This window comes from Thamnophis sirtalis, unplaced genomic scaffold, assembly GCF_051295495.1.
Source record: "Thamnophis sirtalis isolate CommonGarterSnake01/CBP01778 unplaced genomic scaffold, rThaSir2_p1.2 scaffold_1, whole genome shotgun sequence".
Taxonomy (NCBI): Eukaryota; Metazoa; Chordata; class Lepidosauria; order Squamata; family Natricidae; genus Thamnophis; species Thamnophis sirtalis.
The window spans coordinates 122,632,607-122,656,641 of NW_028261381.1; the positions used below are offsets into that span (position 1 = coordinate 122,632,607).

At 37.9% G+C, this 24,035-nt stretch overlaps 1 protein-coding gene across 2 annotated transcripts in view; it reads left to right on the forward strand.

Annotated features, from left to right (window-relative positions):
- The first annotated feature begins 1,348 nt into the window (after positions 1 to 1,348).
- The window catches only part of AKAP6 (A-kinase anchoring protein 6), a 267,040-nt gene continuing 244,353 nt past the window's right edge, over positions 1,349 to 24,035 (forward strand). For both annotated transcript variants that reach the window (XM_087723435.1, XM_087723439.1), the window contains exon 1: positions 1,349 to 1,465. The gene's annotated coding sequence lies outside the window, so the exon portion shown is untranslated. The remainder of the gene's footprint in view (positions 1,466 to 24,035) is intronic.

Here is a 24,035-nt window from a genome sequence, read left to right on the forward strand (position 1 = left end):
TACAATTACATTTTGTGATTTGTATATGGGTCAATTTAATCTGATGGCTCTTGTGGGAAAGCTTCTCCTTTTTTGTGTGCAAATGCTGAATAGGAAGGAAAAATGATTTCGTATGCTGAAATGCAACTTGTAGTGGTTTCCAACATTAGCATATGGGATTCTGTAGCAGTCTTAGGCTTAAAAGCCCTATGGCCTTTTGTTTGTTCTTAGGGCCTAAGCCTAAGATGCCCATAAAACCCAGACCTTTTCTCTTATGTTGTAAAGAGGTTTTCATGCTCAGGAAAAGCAGTTTTGCCAAAACCTCTCTAATCTCAGTAGTGCTGGCCAACGATCAAAAATGTGTCATCTGTGTTTAAGTGTGAATTTTCAAGCTGCTGGGTTTCAAGGTTGCCCAAGGCAGTCATATTTCTTTATGCTTCTATGGAACCAGGAAGAAAACTCCGGGTACTAAGGGTAATACCTTTCTCAGAACGGTTAGATTGGGGTGGGGGGAATCAAGAATCCAATGACTGACTTGCTGCTGGGACCACAGCTCTGTGGCCCAGAGGATACACAGCTTGCTCACAGCCCCTCTTGAGTCTTCATTTAGGCAGATGAAAAGCTGGCTACTCAGCATTCAGATGATACTGCAGATTAGCTTACAGCTGAGACATGATGGGCAATTTCAACCCCCCCCCCCACTTTCCTCTCCCTGATTGGCTAAAAAGTTTTCCTCTTGTCAATTACAAATTAAATTTAAAAAAATCCTCCACTTTTGTTTTTAAAAAAAGAAAAATAATTTGTCTTTGTGATGTTTAAATCAAATGACTGGCAAATATAGGATGCAGTTCCTAGGCAAACGTTGCCTAGAAGCAAATAGGGTTTCTAAGTGTTTCAGTTACTTTCAACCTAAACTGGGTGGGGCATGATTTGCTAGGTTAGTGTTTAGATTATATTTTAACATCTTTCACATCATAAACAATTATACCCAAATTAGCTTGTGGGATTTAGAAACAATTTTATAGCTACCAGATGATGTGCAATAGCCAGGCTGAATTCATATATGAATATATACATTTTTTATATAGAAATAATTTTGTACAGGTATGTATGCATATCCTTGCTAGAGCGGAGAGATCAATTCTCAGGTGATGTTTCCTCTGAATAAAGACATATAGAGTCACGACGCTTGTATGTATGTATGTGTGTTTTTAAGACAGTGACACTGCACTTTCTCAACCCTCCTTGCATTTTTTAGTCTGTCTCTTTAAAAAGCTTCTGTATTGTCTTGGACTCCCCTGGAAATGCAGTAAGGATTCCTATCACATCTCAGTTGCCATAGCAACAGCAGCCTTTCCCATAATGAGCCGCATCATCTGAACTGATGTCACAGCATCATGCAGCAGGTCAAACAAGGCACCTCCTAGTATTGCGTCCTACAGATTGTGCTGTAAACATCAAAGGAGAATGGTGTGAAGTGGAGATGGTGAGTCTTATCGTGAGACTGTCCTTGATTTGTGTCATGCTCTCTTGTAATACGTGTATCAGTTTTGCCTACTTAGAGAAGCCTTGGATAAAGATGCTGCATGTCTAAATATTAATGTTTAGGTAGGCAGGCTTAGACAAAGGCCTACCAGAGCTTCAGGATGCTAGATAGATAGCTAACGACAGATCGCTGATTGCTTTGCTGAAGGCATCTGCAATGTATTGAATTTCATACCTTAATCTGCACTGCCTCTTGCTTATTTCTTTCTTGGATTTAAACAATATTTCATCTTGAAGCCAACTGATTTTTTTTTTTAAAAACCCTACCTATACTTGTATTTTCATGAGAAGTCATCATCCTGTTTTTTCCTTATCTTTTGCTATTTTGTAGAGGCTTGTGGTATGATCACCTTCCTTGAATGTGTTTTGCTAGCAGACGAAAATGGTAACTAATGATGAATAAGCATTTGGCAGATGTTGCCCTGACTTTAGCTAGATTCCTTGTTTCTTAGAATTTATAGCCCACAAGATGCCAACTTTTCTCCCTAAAAAGTCACAGGTAGACACCTCCACTATCTATTACCATTCTTGTTATCCTTTGCACGGCATATTGTGTCCCTTGAATTGAGATAGTTACCTGGGGGAAAAAAAATCTTCCATCAAACTGCAGTAAAGGTATAGCCGAGAAACTCAATCTGATAGTGTCGGTGCCTTATAAATATACTATTAACATTATTGGTTTTGCTAACTTTCTCCCAATTAGCTGAGACCATTTGCATGCACATGTTTCATACCAGGATGCTTCCCAGAAATTATGGCATCTCCGTGGTTCTGTTTCTCAATCATATAATGTTGTTGCTGGTTCCGGAAACCAACATGGGTCTCACTAACCTAGAAAACTACCTTTCATTGTCTTTGAATGTTTAGATGAGTCATTGTTTCAATTGCTTGCAGTGAAAAGAAAGGAAATACTAGACACGTGTCATTTTCCCCGACTGATGTATCCACTGGGAATTAGGGAGTGGCCTCCTTCTCTGCTTTGCTTATCTGACTTATTTTACCAGTGCAGTTAGACGTGGAGAAATATGGTGTAGTTTTCTAATCTGAACGAATCTTTTAAGAGCCCAAGGACAAGGGGGTTAAAAAAAGAGTTTAAGTGTACTTACACCAAAGTCTAAAAGAGTAAACTGAAGAGCTGATTGTTTTTCAAAGCTGTAATGAGCACAAGGGTCTCATCTGGCATAATCTCTAATGGATCTTTTTTATTTTAATTAGGCAGTTTACATTGTAATCTACATGCATTATCCAGCATGGCCTCTTCTTTTAAACCAGGGGGAAAACTGTGCATATTTTATTTATTCTGATGGCTTAAAAAGAGACAATGTAGTCTATCAAAAGAAATCTCTGGAGTGCATCGGGTGCTTACCAGCCATGAAAAAGCTTGGGTTAGCAAGAGACAGAATGTCTCTGGCTGGAAGCTGGGTTAAACTCACAGTATTTTATTATTTGAGCATATGTTGAGCCATTGCTCAGGGGAAAAAATACTATTAATTATTATTAGTAATATACAACAATGTTTGTGATTGTGACGGCCCAAGGAATTTGTCAGCATCATGGGTCTGGGAGGAAAAATATAAAACATGTGATTCAGGACATTTAAGACTAAGACTGCTACTGGGTAATCTTGGTTGCTTAAATATGCAATCTAATACTTAGGGCTTTTCTAATCACGCAAGCAAGGAAGACAGTAGGAAATAAAGCATTCTAGTAGGTATGATGTACTTCAGAAAAGGGGTAAATTAATTAGGCATGAATTATTTTATCTTGTAGCCAAATTGGGTGGGGACGTAGCTCAGTTTGAGCACATGAAGATTCCAAATTCAGCCTCACGTAGAGTAAACAAATGTTCCTCTTGAAATGTTAGAGATTTACTCTCATATCTGATTCCAGTCATAACAGGCCTTAGTGCAATGACTGGGATTTTGTGAGATCCCAGTCATTTCACTTGATAAACCAGATATACGGCTTAATGTAATTTGTGAATTCAACGAGCTGTGTCTTTGTTCAACCCTGTGCCAGGGTTGAACAAATTATTTAATATGATGTGAAAGCTTCAACTATGTAAGGAAGTTTTATATATTATTAGTCAGGAGCTCTGGAAGAAGACATGCTTATGTAAAGCATCTAATGTTATTGCAAAATAAGAGGGGTGAGTTTTGGAACAGATATTTCAATCTGTAACTAGTGACTTTAAACCAAGTTCAATTGAAATTATATATTTTAATTGAACTTGGTATATTTTCCCACATATTTCTATCATTTTAACTTTTATCTTTAAATCATTTCTATATTAGTAAAACTGTCTCCTGACAATGAAGAAATACAAATAATGATAGTTTCTTGAATATTACAGGTATCAAACCCAGGATTTATATTATTTTAGGGGGGAACCTTTAATTTGCTTAAGTTGAGATAAAAAATAATAAAGCTTAAGATTCTCCTGAAAAAATCCGTGTTTAAAACCACAATGGCAAATAAAATATTAGAAGTGCATCTGTCATTATCTGTCACCAGGCACATTATACATCAGGATTTGGTAACCTCAAAAAGATGTACCTATTTTTAGATACTTAGTTAATATATATTAATGAACCTGAAATTACTCATGTACTTATTAGAGCAGTAAAATTTATCACAAATTAAAAAACAGATTTTTTTCCTGAGCTTCCATACTGATGGAACCCCTGATTCTTATTTCATCACAAATGATCCTTAAAAAGCCTTATCACTATCATTGTTGTTGTCATCATTACCAACAATCAGTTGTATAGCAATTTTGATTTTAAAAAGCTAAATAACTTCATAGTAGAAAATCTGATGACTATCAATATGGAAATTATGGTGATTTGAAACAAGTGTTCCTGCCAATTTAAAAAATGATTTTCTGCTAGGAATTCATCTTTCAATTATTGAACCAGATAAGCCATTTACCCTAGACATGATTGGTAGATCCCACACCCCAAAGTAAATGGAACTGTAAAACATGTGACTCAGCAGGCGAAAAACAATCTACTGTCTCTTCCTGGCATATGAAGAGCCATCATGTCACATAACCAGATTTATCCTGCTCCTTGTATGTTGCAAGGAGTATTATTGCAATACTACTATTAGTATTACTACTATTATTGCAATACTATTGCAATACTACAATTTGATTGACAAGAATGCAGTATGTTGTGCCTATATTTTATTTTTTAGCTGTCCAATTTTTAGCTTCTGTCTCTGGCCCTATAATAAAGACCAATAATAACAATACTGTAATAGCAATAGCAATAGCAGTTAAACTTATATACCGCTTCTTAGTTCTTTCCAGCCCTCTCTAAGCAGTTTACAGAGTCAGCATATCACCCCTAAAACAATCTGGGTAATAAAAGAAATTGGACAAAAATGTGAGGATATGCAATGGAACTTGAGTGTCTACTAATATTCTTTAGGTAGCACATGCTTTACTATCAAAATTTAACTGTATTAAATAGTTTGTACCCAAGTGTTATTCAACGTAATTATCTAAACTTGGCTAATTTAGTTAAAGCACTAGTTTATGAGAAAGATAAGCTAGAGCACTCAGATGCATATGCTTTGCGTCACTTTATCTGTTTTTCATGAGCACTGGGAGGATATTACTACAATACCTTGCCCTTAGCATTTCCTGCCCTTAGCATTTCCTGCTTAGATTACTGCAGGGTCTGCCTTTGAGAATATCATCTGCAAACTTCATCAGGTCCAAAGTGCAGTAACTGTATGTTTACAGGTCCTGTTAATATGTCATGCTACAAGATTGCTGGAGGAACTACACTGGTTGCTAGGGTGTTTTAAACTGCAGTTTAAGGTCCTTATCTTAAAAACCTGGATATCCAAATGATTGTCTTTCAAAGTGACTCAAATGGCCAGAATGGTTCAACGAGAGATGGCCTGACAATGGACATTCTCTATGAGAGTTGCACTCCTATAGAACAATATATCCCCTCCCCCAAAGCTAAAAATGACCTCTACAGTAATGGCCTTCCAGAACCCGGTAAAGATCTTGCTTTTTAGAGACGTTTTGGAGAGCCACCAATACTGAAATTAGTTCTAATATATTGTTGTATTGCATTATATTTTCTACTATATTATTTTCTATTATTATTATTACTTGTACAGCACCTAGAGTTTGATTATATGAGGCAATGTATACATTTCATGAATAAAGCTAAATAATACTAGCTCTAGTTTTAACTTTGCAGCAAACCTCTGCCAGTTCTTTCAGCTTGGGTCTTGTTCCTTTCTTTCTGAGTCACTGCAATTCATACTAATTCCCACATGATGCTTTTTGGAGCCATAAACTGTTAGACGCCCAAGGCTACCATTTTTTTTTATAGAGATCTTTGAAATTTTCACACTTCCTAGTTTCTTCTGAAAGTATAAATTTTAAATGATGTTCACTTAATATAGTGTTTCTCAACCTACACAGATGAGTAGACATCAAGTCCCAGAATTCCCCAGCAAGCAGGCCAGTTGCCAAGGTTGAGAATCTCATTTTAATGTAAGTTCTTGTGAATTGTGCTTTACAATTGGTGGTAAAGAAGATGGCAAAAAGGGTTTTGCTGACAATGGGATATAGTCACAATCAATGTTCCCAGGCTGCACCTCAGGAATTGAATTCTCTGTCTCAGAGGAAAAATGCCATTCTGGAACTTGTTTTCCAGCATCTCCCCAGCAGCGTCTGAGCCCAGTTCTTTCCATATTGAGAAAACTTTATTTTGAGAAGGGCCAACAGCAGGTGTGCTGGGAAAGGCGCCATGGCTGTTGGATCCATGGTGCTAGATCTAGTACCCTTTAGTGCAGGGGTGTCAAATTCACGTTGTCATGGTGGCATCATGTAACATATCAGGACTTTTTTCCCCTTCGTGTGGGCGTGGCCAGTGTGTGACACATCCAGCCCGGGGGCCAGGAGTTTGACAGCCCTGCTCTATTGTTTTCTTCCCTTTTGCCTTGTCAGCAGCTGCTCAACAATGCTTTAGCTTTATGGAAAGTTTTGATTTCAGAGGTCTCTAAGGAAAACATAAATTGGCCACAGAGACAATATTGGTATATTTTGGCCTTATGTAATGCTGAAAAAATAAGATTTATTCCTTCGTATATTATCTAGTTACATCTTTTCTATCATGCTTTCACAAATCATCCCAGACAAATTGTCTTGAGTTTCAAACTGAGCAAAAACAATAATGCTGAAACCTCAAGCTGTTCAACAGCCTAGATACAAAATTAGATTTTAGGCTTCTTCATTAATTATATCCTACTAAAACATTGCAGGGAGTTTTATAGAGAATTTTTAACTTGAGGTCTTGGACTTCAAAAACAGAGATTATGAATGCTTTTGTATGTTACACGAAAAGGCAAAATGGATTGTACCTCACATCCTAAAAGCTAATGCTTTGAATCTAGATTTATGGAATCAAGATGTTATTCTCCATTATTTGTAATTTCCCTGTATCTTATAGCTGCTTTTTCCATTTTGTTTCGATAAAAAAAACATATTTAGAAGGACAAGATGCAAGCAAGATGAAAATAATGCTTCTTGTTAAGAACACTAGAACTCAATCATCTAAAAGCACATTTAGTTAGCCGGAGGATCCTTAACTCTTACATTTGGGAAATCATCTACTGTAAATAGTTCCAGAAATAAAGAATTTTATTTCCCTAGGTGAACTCTGTTGCTCTTTCTTTTGAAAGTGGATAGAGCATAATTTAACAAAGGATGTATTAGAAGACCCCTGATATCAGAGAAAGACTAAAGAACACAATTTGCTTTCACCTCCATACATGACAATTTTCTGAATTCATAAGGAAATGTCTCTTTGCTGAGGTCTTCTGCTTATGATAGTCAACCCTCTGAATTTGCAGCAAAATTCCATGAAAAGTCTGGTCTATACTGAGTCATGCTTGGAATTATCTCCAATTTGCTAGTTTATTCCTAGTTCTCTCCTCTTGTTGGGAGCATTTGGGCCACCTGTTTGCATTTTAACAAATGGTCAACAGATGCTTTTAACTAACCATGTAGAGCAGGGCTGTCAAACTTCTGGCTCGTGAGCTGAATGCGTCACACACTGGCCACGCCCACATCCAGTTTAACAAAGGGGAAAAAAGTCCCAATACGTCACGTGACAGCATCGTGATGATGTGAGTTTGATAACTCTGATGTAGAACCTCCAGGATTTCTTTCTCAACTAGTTTCAGAACCCTGTTGAATTCATTTAGGCTTGTTCTGAGGTGTTCAGTTAAGACCATTGTTTAGGGGAATGATAGCATCTTATTTGGAGTGATAGCATCTGATCAGTTGCTGTTCATTCAATAATTCAGAATTTGTCCTGAAGAAACCAGCATGGAAGTAAGAAAAGCACAGGTATATGTTCCCTACTTCTAAGCAGCAGAAAACTCCATGACTTTAGTTTCCTCTGAGTATTGGAGATTATCTTTTGTCACATTTGCTTAACTACAAAGAAGCAAGTAGAATATAATGTAAACAATAGCTTGCATATCCCCAAATAGCATTTTCTCCATGTCCCTCAAATCTTTAATCACAATTTTAGCTAATATAAAATGAAGTTCTCATTCTTTTATTCTCCATTTGTACCCCATTCTAGTAAAGTCCCCTGATGTCACTTAAGGGAACATTATTGGTTGACAATTGGTTGACAGACAGAAATTCCTACCCGTCCACCAATCATTCTTAATGATCAGAAAGCAATTTTGATGTATCAGAATTATGTGCTCAGAAACCAGGTATAGGCACTCTAAAGAGATTAGTAAAAGTGTTGATAAACACTTGCTGCAATTATAGCTTCAGATTAAATCTTTAATTTAGAATCTAGCAGAAGCTTCAGTAGTTAGCACAGGGGATGGCAATTAGGAAACTGAAAGTATATGTGAAGTGCTTTAGATAGTGAGATGAGTGGCATATACATTTAATAAATAATGAAGATGGGTCTGAAGGCAATTAGGAATAGTGAATAAAGTGTATAATGTGTGGTCTCAGCCACATGTCTTGTTTTGGTTTATAGTTAAAGAATCAGAAGGATTCTATAATCAAGGCAATTATTTTCTGAAATATATATTTGTATACAAGTGCTATACAGTATAAATTAAGGCTGTTTCAAATTGATTTGGCCATCTTCTTTCACACTGTTTTAGTATAAAATCATGATCAGAGCCTCGGTTATGTTGATTCTTGATTTCTAGAACCTCATATTTATTTAAAACTAAATCTACAATATTCAACTGGATATACTTTGTAATAATAAAATTGTGTAAGGTTGCAACCTAAGCAAGCAACTGCAAGTTAAGACTGGCTTACAACTTTTGAAAGAGAATCTGAAACACTTGCTATGTTCCACCTCCTTGTGATGATGAAATTGTGTTATTTCCTGGACAGTCTGAATACAGCAATGCTGATTCAGCTTTTTAAAATTATTCCAAGGTCAAAAATGAGTTCTAAGTTTGAACAAACTTTAGAAGAAACTACGCCTTAATCCTGTTTTGGCTGATACCAAATATGATAAATATAAGCAACAAATACACATATCTACTGAAAACTGGGTAATCTTAAACTGTGTTTTCTCTATAATTCTAACATAAGAAACTCTAATATAAAATATAGCAGTATTTTCTTTGCATGCATTTTTGTTTATTTGTTTGTCTAATTTATAGAATAATCCATCTCATAAACAAATGTTTCTGGATGCCATACAACAAAAATGCCTTTTTATTTATTGATACTTGGAATTATCTAAAAGATGTAGAATGTCTGATGCTATCCACATAACTGAAAACTGGCTTTTAAAATAATTATATTTATTTAAAGTTGAAATCTTTTTCAAAATCAAAATTACTGATGACTATTTATATTGTAATTCATCTTGTAATTACTGCTTGGGGTCCATTGCAATATTTGAACTCAACCAATGGTTGCTTTTAGAGACAATTTTAGGTTTTGACTGCAGGGCATGAAGATTGTTTAGGACCTCACATCCTTAATCATCCTCAGAAAATTATTTTTATAGAAATTTAAGCAAAAGTATCTTTCAAAAATTATGTTCATATCTTTTTATCAGCATTACATTTATGATTAGAAGTTTAAAAAAGTAATCTTTTGTAGGATCCAATCTGTGTCAGTCACTCGGACTAGAGATGTAGTCTTCGGGTTTTTGGACTAATGCTGGAGTCCATCCTCAGGGAATTTCTCTCTCACCAGAATGTGTTACACTAACATCTGGTTCTGGTGACTGATCCAGATTGGATTATGCAACATTAATCAAGGACATGTATATTTGCCTTCATTTGTGAAATAATCTTTTAGTGGTGGGCTCAATATACTTGAATCTAATCTGACATTAACAGATGCCCCTGATTCTAGAAGAAAGATTATTACTCTTCTTCAAATTAATGCTGCATTTAGTTGGTCTGATTACAGGTCAAACATGTCTAGAACAGCGGTTCCCAACCTGTGGGTCGCTACCCCTTTCACAGGCAAAGAGTCTTGAGTGTGGCTCTTCCACAACCCGCATGGCCCAACCTTGCACTGGTGCCGGCCGGGAGCCAAGGGGCTCTCGCATGTGCTGATTGTGGGTGTAAAGAAGGGCGGCACCCGTGCCATGCTGGAGCTCATCCGCAGCCACCCGAGCATGCACGCCCTTTGCACTGAGCCGCACTTCTTCAATCGGCACTACGAGCGGGGCCTGGATTGGTACAGATGAGGCATCTCAGTGGAGCTGGGGAAGCAGCGCCGTGGGGAACAGGCAGGGGGAGAGCTGCCCAGCAGTCCCTGTCCATCGCGCCGGGTCACCTGGCAGTGGTGCTCTGCTTTTTCATCAGGGCTGGAGCGTTGGAACCTCGCAGCACTGGTGCGCATCTTGGGCTCCCCCGTGACCCACCAGCTCACTCGGGTGCCTTTCCTGTGCCCCCCACATGCTTTCCCAGGTGTCCCACCGAACCTCCGCCTCCTTCTTGAGGCAGCGGCGGTGGGAAGCGGTGCTCCTGCTCCCCATCCGCCCCTGTTTCCCGTCCAAGACTTCCTTTTGGGAGACCCCCTCATCCTCCTTCTTCTCTCGTAACCCTCTGGCCAGCTGTGGTGGGGCTGGGAGGGTACGCACACATGGGGAGACCACCCACAAGCGAGCACCAGAGCGCAGCAAAGGTGTGTGCGGCGTGGCTGTCTGCTCACTTAAGGAGGGTCTTAACAGGGCACAAAAGGATGTGGCTTCTCTCCTGCACTAAGGCTCCAGCCATGACCTTGCTGTGTCCTCCATGTCTTTGGCTGAGTGCGAAGGGCACAAGCTCAAACCTGAAGTGGTAGGAAGCGAAGGCTGCCTAATGGGCGAATGTGGTGCAAAGGGAGGTACAAGGCTGCTTCGCTCCTGCACTGTCTCCTTCTCCCTCTCCTTCTCCTCTCGTGTGATGGGGAGGGATGGCATGCAAGACCAGGGGATTGTGAGAGGGAGAGGAGGGTCACCTGAAGGGAGGCCTCTACCATGGCTGGCGATTGTTCCTCAGCAGAGAGAGAGAGAGAGAGAAGGGGGGAGAGGGAGAAAGAGAGAGAAAGAGAGAGATGGGGAGAGAGAGTGAGAGATAGGAGAGAGGGAGAAAGAGATGGAGAGAGGGAGAGAGGGAGGGAGAGAAATGAGAGAGTGGGAGGAAGGGAGATAGGGAAAAAGAGAAATTGAGGGAGGGAGGGAGAAAGAGATGAGAGGGAGGGGAGAGAGAGATGGGAGAGGGAGAGAGAAAAAGAGATGGAAGAGTGAGAATGAGAGAGATAGAGGAGATGGAGAGACAGATAAAGAGATTAGGGAGGGAAGGAGAGGGAGATAGAGAGGGAGAAAGAGAGATGGGAAAGGGAGAAAGAGAGAAGGGGAGAGGGAGAAATGTGTATGTATGTGGGTGTATTTTCCATAGAAAAGAAAACAGCCACAAAACCTGGGAAGCCGTGGCTAGCGTGGAGTCAAGTGACTCGGTGGGAATGAGTAACATCGAGATGGCCATGCTCACTCACGTTTTGTGGCTCCCGGTGTTTTGTTTTCTCTGGGAAACGGGCCCAAGTGGCTCTTTGAGTGTTTAAGATTGCAGACCCCTGGCCTAAGACCATCAGAAAACATATTTTCGATGGTCTTAGGAATCAAGACACTGGTTCCTGTGGTTGGGGTTCACCACAACATGAGAAACTGTATTAAAGGGTTGCGGCATTGGGAAGGTTGAGAACCACTGGTCTAGAAGTATCTTAGGCAGTTCTTCTCTTACCAGAACATTCTTCCATCAGTCCAGGGCGAATTGCTTTTCAACTTTGAGAAATTCCCTTTTTGTCCACTCTCACCTCTCATTCAATAATAACAGCAAAGTGCTGGTGAAAGTTGCAGTTGAAAGTTGGAGTGCAGTTGAGTGAGGCAAAGCAAAGGAAAAGTGGGTTGGATTTACAATGATTATAAAGTAAACAGGTTGAAAATGACAAAATTTGTGTCCATTCAGTGAACATTTCCTCAGAGCAATATCTTATGAAATCCAACAGGACAATGGATAACCATTAAGAAATGGAGAATGTTAAATAATTGTACACTGAGTCCCCAAAGTTTCAAACATCTTTGACTCATCACTTATTTGTCTGAATAATAGGAATGTTGCAGATAACATTTTTCTTCTAGATGTTTAGCTAGAAATACAGGTAGGACCACATGGTTGCTCCTAAGAAGTTGATTGACAAATGAGATATCTTTCTGTGCAAGACCCCTTTTTAATTTTTTAAAAGGCTGGTTTGCAGATTAGTGAGACACTTCAAACATATAGAAACAGCAAGAAATGGTTTCAGTCAACTCACCTAGGCTGCCAATCTCAGAATAGTGCTAACCTGGGTGGGGTTGTAAGGAATGTAATATTGGAGCAACAGCATAAACACTTACATAGCACTTATGGAAAATATTCTTTGAATTGCACCATTTTCTTTTGGGCATTTCTAATAGTTGCATTTTGGATAATTACTTCAGTTGACATCTATCCTTTCTATTTGACCTGTGTTTGGGCCAAATAAATACAATATTAATTTGAAGAATAGTAGTCTTTTTTCTAGAATCAGGTGTAACTGATAAGTCAATGTCTTATTTCATACCTGTTAGAATATTGTTCTGGCCTAGGCTTCACAAAATTACAAAGCAGCCTCCTTGTCCTGACAAAACCTCTTTTTATTAAGGTAATGTGAATTCTTCTCATTCCAGCAAAGTCCCGGAAAACAGTCTTTCAAGAGGGAATTTACAACCTTATCAGGCTTGGAAAACTGCCAGGCCAATATCTTCCAAACACAATGCTGTACAAGAAAATACTTGCCAAGGAATCTCTGAGAATCATGCACAAATCTTCACACTAATTAAGCGAACTAATTGTGTCCTACAAACTTCCTTCCCCTTTTGCTCTTCTTTATTCCCTATGGGAAGAGCCATTTACCATCCACCTGTGACTTTATTCCTGAGTCGTCCTTGTTCCTTAACTGTTCCCTTCTCCTGGCAGCTCTGCACATGCGCACATCAGAAACAGGCTCCAGCTGTTCTTTTGCCCCACTGATCTCCAATGGCAGCTGATAACTGTCAGACAGCCCTGGCCCCAGCTCTGCCTCCAACATAGAGCCCTCATCAGAGCCTTTCCCAGACTCCAGGATGGGCTCATGCTCCTCCCCAACCTCCCCGCTGCCTGAGTCTGCCACCACCTCCATTGGCTGCTGGTGGGCCACAACAAATATAGGTTTGTGGGGGGGAAGAGTAGAATTTAAATTTGACCAATTAAAAGTTTTAGCATATAATACAAAGTTTTCAATCTCATTGTAAGAAAAAAAAATTTCACAATCCCACAATTATTAATTTCTTCCCTAGTTTATGAATGAAAAGAAACATTCCATTAGAGTTCAGCATGCTAGTAAGGGCAGCAAGTCCATCTTAACTCTTTATCTTTTATCAGACATAAAGATAACCACTGCACTCATTTTGTCAATATTTTTGACATACCAGGGACACGGATTTGAAACACAGCAGAAACAGAAACATATCTTTAAAAAAAATACTTTTTATTGCTTGAGCCACCAACTTTTTTTTTCTTGGTTCAGTACTGCACCACTGAAAAACAGGATATTCTCTCCAAATTCCAAATGAACAAAGGCTATTCGAAGCCTTGAGTAAAACCCTTCTAAGTTAAGTGACATGAAAATTGGTGAAGCAGTGTACTAGTGAACTTGTTAGAAAAGAAAAAGCAATACGGTGGATAGTTCAGGAAAAGGAAAAAAATACTAATTCTTTCTCTGAGTTTTGAATGAGTAACATTCTTCATGTCAGGAAAATGTAATAATCTCAATGCTGCTAAGAAACCCCTGTAACAAAGGTGGTCTCCAGCAGGTTCTGACCAGTTCTGGAGAACCGGTAGCAGAAATTTTGAGTAGTTTGGAGAACCAGTGAATACCACCACTGACTTGGCCCATCTATTCTCTGCCTCCCAAGTCCCAGCTGATTGGGAGGAAATGGGGATTTTGCAGTATCTTTCCCCTACCACATCCACCAAGCCACACCATGCCCACCAAGCCATGCCCACAGAACCAATAGCAATTTTTTTAAATCCCACCACTGTCCTGTGACAATAGTTACAACAGGTGTTGCAAGGGAATTTCAATCAGGTATGTGTGCTGTAACTGTCAAACTAGACTGCCCAAGTTGTCCACAAACGATATCAAATGTGATAGACTTTTTGTCAATGTGGTTAGGGTTCAACCACTATCAGCACAGGTTGGGATTAATTTAAGGGTAGAGTGTGGATGTTACCCTTATTCTTTTTTTGCAGGTCCACTGCTTACTGCTTTAACAATACCCCTGTAGGATATGGTTGTTGTTTGACTGACTTCATTTGCAAAATGAAGTCAAGGGCACCAACTCGGATTTGGCAATAAATCTAACATACTTGAGGAATGACAACTTCAGAAAATCTGACATAAAGTCCCAGAAGAGTTTCTTATTTTCTTAAATAGTTTGAAAAATAAGTGGCAGATAACCATCTGAACATTTCAGCAATCTTAGCTATAGGATATTAATTCTCCATAGCCTGTAGACACGTAGTCTTAATCAATATTGTAAACAGGAACTATCAATTGATGTTACTATTATAGAATAATTTGAAGGCTTGATTAAATAGCATTTATGTTCACCTGTGTCAGTGGGTTGTAAAATGAATGTCCAAGTCTCATCAATATCATAAACCATGCATAGAAAAAGAATAGACAAACACTTCTTATGAATATGTAATGCAGAGAATAAAGTACAAGGGATAATGGTTGATGCTTCAAAGCATCTTTCTATTATCAGTCAAAATATATCACATATATTTCATTATTTCCCCTTTAAAAATTTTATAGGGAAAGGGGAAAAAAAGTAAGAAACAACCAGAAGAATAAATGGAAGTTAATGGATTAGCTTACATAAAAGCCTTCTTTAGAAACACCGAAGCAATATGTTGTGTTCCACATTTAGGGCATTCAAGTTGGCTAACAATAAAAACTAAAATATAAACACTTAAAATAATCTTCTAAACCCATTAAAAGCACTATTAAAAAGATTGAAATGGCTATATACATATAACTAGAGACAGAAACACAGAGAGGAAGTATAATAGCGCATTATAAAAATCTCAAAAACATCTGTATTGGGGACAATACAGATCTAAAGTAGATCACTGTTTCTCCCAAAGCTACTTTAGAACATTGTATGTTTCCTTTCCATCAGGACTGCTGTAAGAGTACATTTGCCAACAGGAGGGAGGGAAGGAGGGAGGGAGGGAAGGAGGGAGATAGATAGATAGATAAATAGATAGATAGATAGATAGATAGATAGATAGATAGATAGACCGAGAGAGAGAGAGAGAGAGAGAGAGAGACCAAGAAAGAGAGCGACCGAGACCAAATGCTCATTCTTCACAGTTTGTGATTTATTTTTAATAGAGCATATTGATCAAGAGTTACTTTCTCTTTAGATCCCAAGACAACATATTGAAATAATCATGCTGTTGTTCACTGTTGCCTTGTCATACTGACATCTAAGACAACCCATATAATGAAGTACATAAAATCTACTTGGACAATGTTACAATGCTACAATGACAAAGGTTACATGCAATTTTTTGGTATCAATTTCAGAAAATTTGAGATTCCAAAAAATATTTCTCATATCTGTGAAATTATAATAAAATACAGTAATAATGGCATTAAAATGGAAGAAAATTAAAATACAAGAAAATATTACTCTCTGTAAGCTTTATAAGTCAATGGCCATGAGAACTAGAAAAGTGCCCTTAGGGCCATGAGAAGTACCAAAGTACCAAAGAGTAATTTGAGGAAAACTAAACCTTTCTCCTTTCTGATTTTTGTGCAAACGTTTATGAAGTTAATCCATGAACAAGAGTTTGTAGAAGTACCTATTTAGCTATTTGTCTTTGAAGAAAGATATTAAAATTCTTTTTTATCCTGGGATTTTTGGCTATGGACCAAAGGTATACCTGAATAATTGCTACCTACATTTCTGATGTTTATCTCAGAGAAAGAGATATACAGAGATAATAAAAGCTAATGCATTCACTGGCAGGACATTTCATGAAGCTATATAAAAGGTTTATCCACTATTCTCCAACATACCCATCGCTTGTTTCACATAAATCAAGTCTTTCAGTCTATTAAAAATGCTGAAACACATTTCTAGACAAAGAAAGTCAACTGAAATGTTGATTTAATTCATCACTGAAATAAATAAAATAACAACTATTTTATTTTGAAATTGTTAAACCTGATAATTCTAAAAAAGAGAAAAATAAGTTTTAGCAGTTTCTTGTCTACGGAAATTGGATGCTTTTGAAAAGATGTCATTATGTCTGGAGGTAGTACTATAGTTTCATCTGGATTTTGGGATCAAAATTAGGGTGTCCTCAAATAACCCACCAGAGAGCATCAGATGATAGGAAAGCAAATACATCCTAAGCACCCAATTAGATTGATATTGATTTCCATGGAATCCTTTTATTCTGAACATGTATTATATTTTGAAGACAAACAAGTGGGTATATTCATAATTATAGGTACTCATTTTTCTATATAAAATGGCTATCTACCAACTGCAACTGAACAATGGGAATCCCACCCCTCACCATTAAGATCAAGAAGCACCATTGCCTACATGACATTTGAAGAGCATATGTTAAACTGAACTTACTTGATCTGAAAAGCAAATATTTCTGACTTGTAGATTTTACAATCCTGGGGGATTCCTCTGGTTGATAAAGGCAAGCCCTCAAATTAGACAAATCAGTAGCAGATGGGCCAGAAGCAAAAAAATAAATAAATCATATGCCATATGTTTCATCCTAACAGGGAGACAGTCAAAAAGACAATAGGTTAGGTTTAATCCTTGTTACAAGCAATTAAGAAAGCTTGATGCCAGGGATTCCCCTAATCGATTCCACTAAACAATGACCACAATTTTTTACACTGTTATTTGGGTATTTGTTCTTCCTGTTTTGTGAATATTATTGAAAAGTTAACAAGACAGGAAAAACACTAAAAGCAAAGCCTTAATGCAACTCCTTTCTGGGTTACAGCAATAGCAATAGCAAGGTGGCACAGTGGTTAAATGCAGCACTGCAGGCTACTGCTAGATCAGCAGGTCAGCAGTTCAAATCTCACCGGCTCAGGGTTGACTCAGCCTTCCATCCTTCCGAGGTGGGTAAAATGAGGACCCAGATTGTTGGGGGCAATATGCTGACTCTCTGTAAACCGCTTAGAGAGGCCTGAAAGGCCTATGAAGCGGTATATAAGTCTACTGCTATTGCTATATTGCTATTTAGACTTATATACTGCTTTACAGCCCTCTCTAAGCAGTTTACAGAGTCAGCATATTGCTCCCAACAATTTGGGTGCTCATTTTACCCACGTTGGAAGGCTGAGTCAACCTTAAGCCTGGTGAGATTTGAACTGCCAAATTGCAGACAACCAGCAGTCAGCAGAAGTAGCCTGCAGTTCCACACTCTAACCACTGTGTCACCGTGGCTCATTCTCACTGTGGTTATGTGATCAGAAGAGAGATAAGGATTAAGAATGGAGTAGGCAATATATTCCTAGCCTCTGTCAAACTTCCTATTCTATGCATTAAAATATATTTTTCTCTGTTATTTTTTTTCTATATAGCTCCTGGCCATATCTTGATCTTATTCAACTCATTATTTCTTTTGCAGCCTTCCCTCACACCAAATCTGATCAAGATTCATTGTGGGCAGACAGATAGCCCTAAACCCTAGCATATTTTTTCTACCCAACCCATGTGTTTATAAAGAACAAAAATATTATCATTAGCTGCCAATCACAACTACATCAAGAGATGTAGACAGACAATAGTAAAATAAAACAGAGTAGCTCAAAGCAATGGATAAATATTTGATGAAACTCCAATATACTACATTCCTTCCCACAGTAAGCAATGGCTTTCAGTACAACCATTTCAGTGTGATGTACATAGCTTCAGGGAAAGAAAGAAGACAATGCAAAGACATGCTGAGGCCTTTCCCTTGTATTCAAGCTTCTGATAATACCTGGCAGAAATTGTTTCATTTCCAACTAGTGTTGTATGCTTAATGTACAGCCACCTAATTGCTTGCTGTTCCATTAGAACAGTATCTCCCTCCTTCCGTATTGATAAAACAGCTTGATAAAACTAGAATTTTATTCTTTTTTCCCTTTAACTTTCAGTACAAGGACAATTTTAATTATATATATGTACACAATTTCTGATAGAAACTTAACATGTGCATTACTTGTTTATTGTTAACTCTACTTGTGTCCTGATCCTAGAGTTAGCTATTTTTGAACTCTTCAGGTACCCCTTTGATGTTTTCTGCTGGATATTTCATTGCTATTTCAGGCTGATTTGTATCCAGGAATCACTGCCCTCTTCTCCTCTGTAAGGAAGACTCAACAGTATTTTTTTTAAGAATGGAAGGAAAAGACTCCTGATTTCATTGGACTTGAAAAATTCTTATTTTCTTTATCACCCATAAAACCTACCCTTTAATTTTATAGATAGGCCATAGGCCATAAATTTTGCTGTAAGTATCTTTCTTGACATAGAAATATTCCTCTTGGCATTTATCTTGCTTTCTGTCTCTCCACTTCTCTGTCTTTTGGTCCAGTATTCATGCTTTCATTCTCTATAGAGTAAACGTCTACTTGGGGTTCTTCCATTGCTCAAGTCTTCTGATTGCACAATTGAAGCCCAGCAGGGACTGGCAGTCCTGTCTCGTGTATGTCTAGATTGCTAAAAGTAGTAGTATACTATGGGAACCAAAAATGTTTATTTGTAAGTTATCATAAAAAAAAACTGACCAAAAAAGCATCTTCTTTTCTTGGCCCACAATTTATCACAAAGCACTATTGGTCAATCCATTTGTCCACTCTATATATCAGCCATTGAGCGCCCTACCCTAACTCCTCAATTTTGTATAAAAATATATATACTTTCCCATGTAGTTAAAAAAATGAGGAGATTTTACTATGATCAACTTTGTTCTCAGTAGCAAATCTTCATTGCCTTAGAATTGCAAACACTGTATTACAATAAAAAATAAATATATAAAACACTATTAAACTCTAATTGGAGATTAGTGCATTGAAAGCATCATATTGAATAATCTGTTGTCATGTTTCCACACAGCTATACAGAAGATGTCTACTCTAAGAGTTATGAAATAATTTACATGTGATTGGAAGAGAATTATATGAAATTCATTCAAACTGCCTGAAACTTGGAAAAACAGAGGGCTAAATACTAATTGCATTTAACAAAGAGTAGTATAATGACATGATCTGTTGTTTTGATTGTCCATATTCACAAAGACAGGTTCTTATCTAGGGAGGTTTTAGAGTATTTATCATTTTAAAATGCAGAAGGCAAAACATATTTAAAGAACTCCTTTTGTTGCTTTGAAAATGTGAATATGCTTAAATAGTTTGCCAGTTTCCATGTGAAATTTCTTATTGGAGCCTTAGTGCTCTGTGATATTATATTTTCATTTTGGTATCCCATGTCCTTGATTCTTGAGAAGAATATCATTAGCCTGGAGAGGCAAGGAACTCTGTTAGATGTTCTTATCATAGCAGCTTCTATCAGTTTTCAGCTTTCTGCCTTGAAAAATGTTTACCTACCTAAACTATTAGGACTAAAACTGAATGAAAAAATGGGTACCTTAATCTAATTTCAGTTTTCAACTTTTCTGTTTGCAAGCCCTCATTTTAAGCATCCTGATTTCTTATCTATAAAGGCTACATATCTTGGATCAGAAAGAATTGTCCTTCAAAACTACTGTGAACTATCTCACACTAGTTATGCTGCCAGGATTGCTTAGTGGAGAAAGAAAGCTTTTCTGTCAGCAATAATGTCCAGCTAGCACATCAGGGTACCAGGAGCTGGAAATTCAAACTGTAACTGGATATATTTCATGTTTATAATCAGTTTAACAACTTTAGATGGGGAAAAAATGGAGGTAGTGCCAGATTTTATTTTCCTGGGCTCCAAGATGACTGCAGATGGGGACTGCAGCCAAGAAATTAAAAGACGCTTGCTCCTGGGGAGGGAAGCTATGGCAAATCTAGACAGCATACTAAAAAGCAAATACATCATACTGCCAACAAAAGTGTGTATAGTCAGGGCTATGGTTTTCCCAGTTGCAATGTATGGCTGTGAAAATTGGTCCATAAGAAAGGCTGAGCACAAAAGAATTGAGGCCTTTGAACTATGGTGCTGTAGAAGACTCCGGCGAGTCCCTTGGACTGCAAGATGATCAAACCAGTCAGTCCTAGAGGAGTTCAACCATTACTGCCCTTTAGAAGGCCAGATCCTGAAGATGAAATGCAAATATTTTGGCCACCAAATGAGAAGGAAGGATTCAATGGAGAAGAGCCTAATGATGTGAACGACTGAAGGCAAAAGATGAAGGGGACAACAGAGAATGAGGTGGCTGGATGAAGTCATTGAAGCAGTAGGCATGAGCTTAAATGGACTCTGGGAGATGGTAGAGGACAGGAAGGCCTGGAGGAATGTTGTCCATGGGATCGCGATGGGTTGGACACAACTTCGCAATTAACAACAACAACAACAAGCAACTTTACCCAGCTTTTTTCTGCAAACTATTTAACTATGCTTCCCTCTATATACATGTGCAGTTTTTGAACCAACAATTCCTTAAGGACTGCTTTATTGACACTGTTAATATTGCCACTAAAAACGCCAATGCCATTTTCACCTCTTCGTGATTCTTCATCTGTTGATTCCTAATGGCATATGCCCTTGTTTCTCTCTCACACATGCATACACAAAAGTACTGCTTTTCAGCAATCATATATGCTACAATAATGCTGAAGATGGAAAATGATAAAAAAACAAATTTTATTGCTTTTTGATATTATATGTTTTTTACTCAATGGGATAATTATATAAAAGTGCCTAAGGCTAAAATCCTAACGTGGGGTTTAATTTAATATTTGATTAAATACTATTTACTGACAGAGATAGGTATCAGCAAAGTGCTGATTTTACTGACACCTCTCTTTCAAATTGAAATGACAAAGCATAGTATTGGACTCTATGCTTTACTTTCTTCTAGGGCAAGTACAGGATTATTCTTATATATGTGAAGTCTTCTTCAACAGCAAAGGTTCTTGATAACCTCCATGAGAACATCAAGAATGTCACATTTTAAATCTTCAAAATGTTTCCCCCATGACTGTATTATCCTCATTTTGCATATGAGGAAGGTAAGACAAACCAGACCTCAGATACCTTAGTTCCAAACGTGAATAAAAGTATAATACCCTCTCATTCCATGGGCAGTAATTGACCTGGCTGCCATTTATGTTTTTCTAATTACTGGCAATGAGGACAGCAGGTTCAGACCAAGCCACATGATATTCAGGGAAGACAGTTGACCAGCCCTAGGGCAATATCATTGCAATTAAAAGACTGAATCTGCTGTGGAATTCAGGAGAAATGGATGGCAGGGATGCTTGAGAGAAACAGCTTGAAAATTATGCCACCATGATTCCATAGCATTTACCATCTGAGATGACTGCATTATCCTACTTCACTGACAATCCTATCCATAAACCTACCTATGACAGCTACTTATCTTTGACTAGAGAACTGAGTGAAACTAGAGATTTTGGGTGTGCATTAAGGAAAATTAACACAATAAGTTCAATGTCTATGGAGATTCTTAGTCATTCAGTTCATGGTTGTCCCAAAGGTGATTTTTTCAAGAGGCAACTGGACGTCTGGTTTTTCTTTGAAGACATTAGACTTCTCATCCTCATCTTCAGCTCTGACTCTGATGGTAGAGAACGGAAGGATTTGAAAAAAAATTACAAGATGAAATAAAGAAAGAAATCATTCCATTCCCTGTCATCCAGTCAGAGTTGAAGAAGTTTCTTGGATGAAAAGAAAAACCAGAAAGTCCAGTTGCCTCTTGAAAAATAAATGAGTTTGGTGATACCAAAAAATGAGGAACAATGATTTCAGTGATGCCAAATGAGAATGGTTATTTTTGTTGATTTTAGCAAGATCAAAATTTGGCCTTACCAATAAGAAGATTTTCTTATCAATAAATATTCCTAATTCTGTTTTGGGTTGTACAGTTTTTCAATTTGTTATCTTTGACTTTTTGGGGGGCCATAATTGTTTCCAAAGCATAAAAACTAGTGTCAGATAGGTCAAACAAAAGGCATTCAGTTGCATGACTAGTAATTCATGCCAAATGATGCATGAATAAAAAACATTTATAGTTACATTGTGAAACAGAAGTACTGACAGTCTGCCTTTTTATGCACAATTGCCCATTTTGGCTATAATCAACAAAGAAAGTTGTAAGAAAAAAAGTTACAAGATGAAATAAACAAAGAAAATTACCTAAACTGTGATTTCAACCTGTTTGTTGAAACTTTTTTAAAAACCGTGCTGTGTTATATTTTCCTCACATTCTGCTTAATCATGTTCTTTGTCTCTACCAGCTTCCTCTCTGTCAAGAAATAGGAGAAAAGCAAAACTTTTTTTTTTTTTTTGCAAACTAGAAAAGGTTTAGGTGGTGGCTACAAAACCTTAGAGGCCTTTCCCCACTAAAACCGAATCCCCAAATATATCCCAGCAATATCTTTAACTAATTTGTCCTCCAGGATATTTGCCTTTATCTTATTCCAGCACAGGTGCTTGCAAGTGGTCCTTGATTTCTAACCACAACTGAGATTGGAACTTCCACCGCCAAGCGATGCCATTGCTAAGTGAGTCATCACATGACCGCATCCGATTTTATTATCTTTTTTGACACAGTTGCTAAGCAAATCCAGTTTCTCCCCATTGACTTTGCTTTGGTAGAAACTGGCTGGTCACAAATGGCGATCACATGATCCCAGAACACTGTCATGAATACATTCTGGTTGCCAAGCGCCCCTCCTCCCCAGACTCATGATCACATGGTTGCAGGGACACTGAGATTGTTGTAAGTGCAAGAACTGGTTGCTAGTCACCTTTTTCAGGTGCTGTTGTAACCTTGAATTTAGAATTACATTAATCTGTTCAACTGAAATTTAAACTGAAATTTAAGTTCAACTGTTCAGTTGCATTCAGTTAAAATGCTATATTGGAAATGTCACAAAACTGTTTAGACACAGCAGCATTTTAAGCATGTGAGAACTCTAAAGTAAAGTCTCCATTGAACTGTTAAGACTTAATTATTTCATAAATATGTCCATATATGAGTTTTTGCCAATAAAATGTGAGTGTCCTATTATCTTTTTCTAAGATTTTTTTTAAAACCTATCTAACCTACAGCCCTTGAATTCCCTGGACATCTGCTGCACTGTTAACTATGTATTGTTGAGGGTGGTTCTTTCCCCCCATTGTTCTTCAGAATCAATGTTTAATTCCATTAACCAGGGGTGGGATTGAAAAATGGGGTTCTCTACCCGGTTGCTGGGTGGGCATGGGCGTGGCCATGACCATGGTAGGCATGGCCTACTCTGCCTCCTGCACCATGGTGTGTGTGTGTGTTTTCACCCACCCCAGGCTCCGGAGGCTTTCACCGAGTCTCCAGGAGGGCAAAAATTGTTTCCCCCAGGCTCCAGAGATCCTCATGAGGCCAGAAACAGGCCTATTTTAGGACTTCCAGTAGGCCTGTTTTTTGCCCTAACCGTCTGAATCCCACTCCTGCCATTAACCCAAAACTATTCATCAATATGAAAGACTAAACTAAGATTAAAGACTAAACTAATGTTAAAACTAAACTAAGACTAGAAGACTAAAGACTAAGACTAGATGACTAAAAATTAAATACTAAACTAAGACTGAAGCCTTGATTAGATTTCTCTATCACTGCATGTCAGGTAATATATGCATCTATTGTTTGGAGATGATTGCATAGCTGTTGCATTTATATGTCTG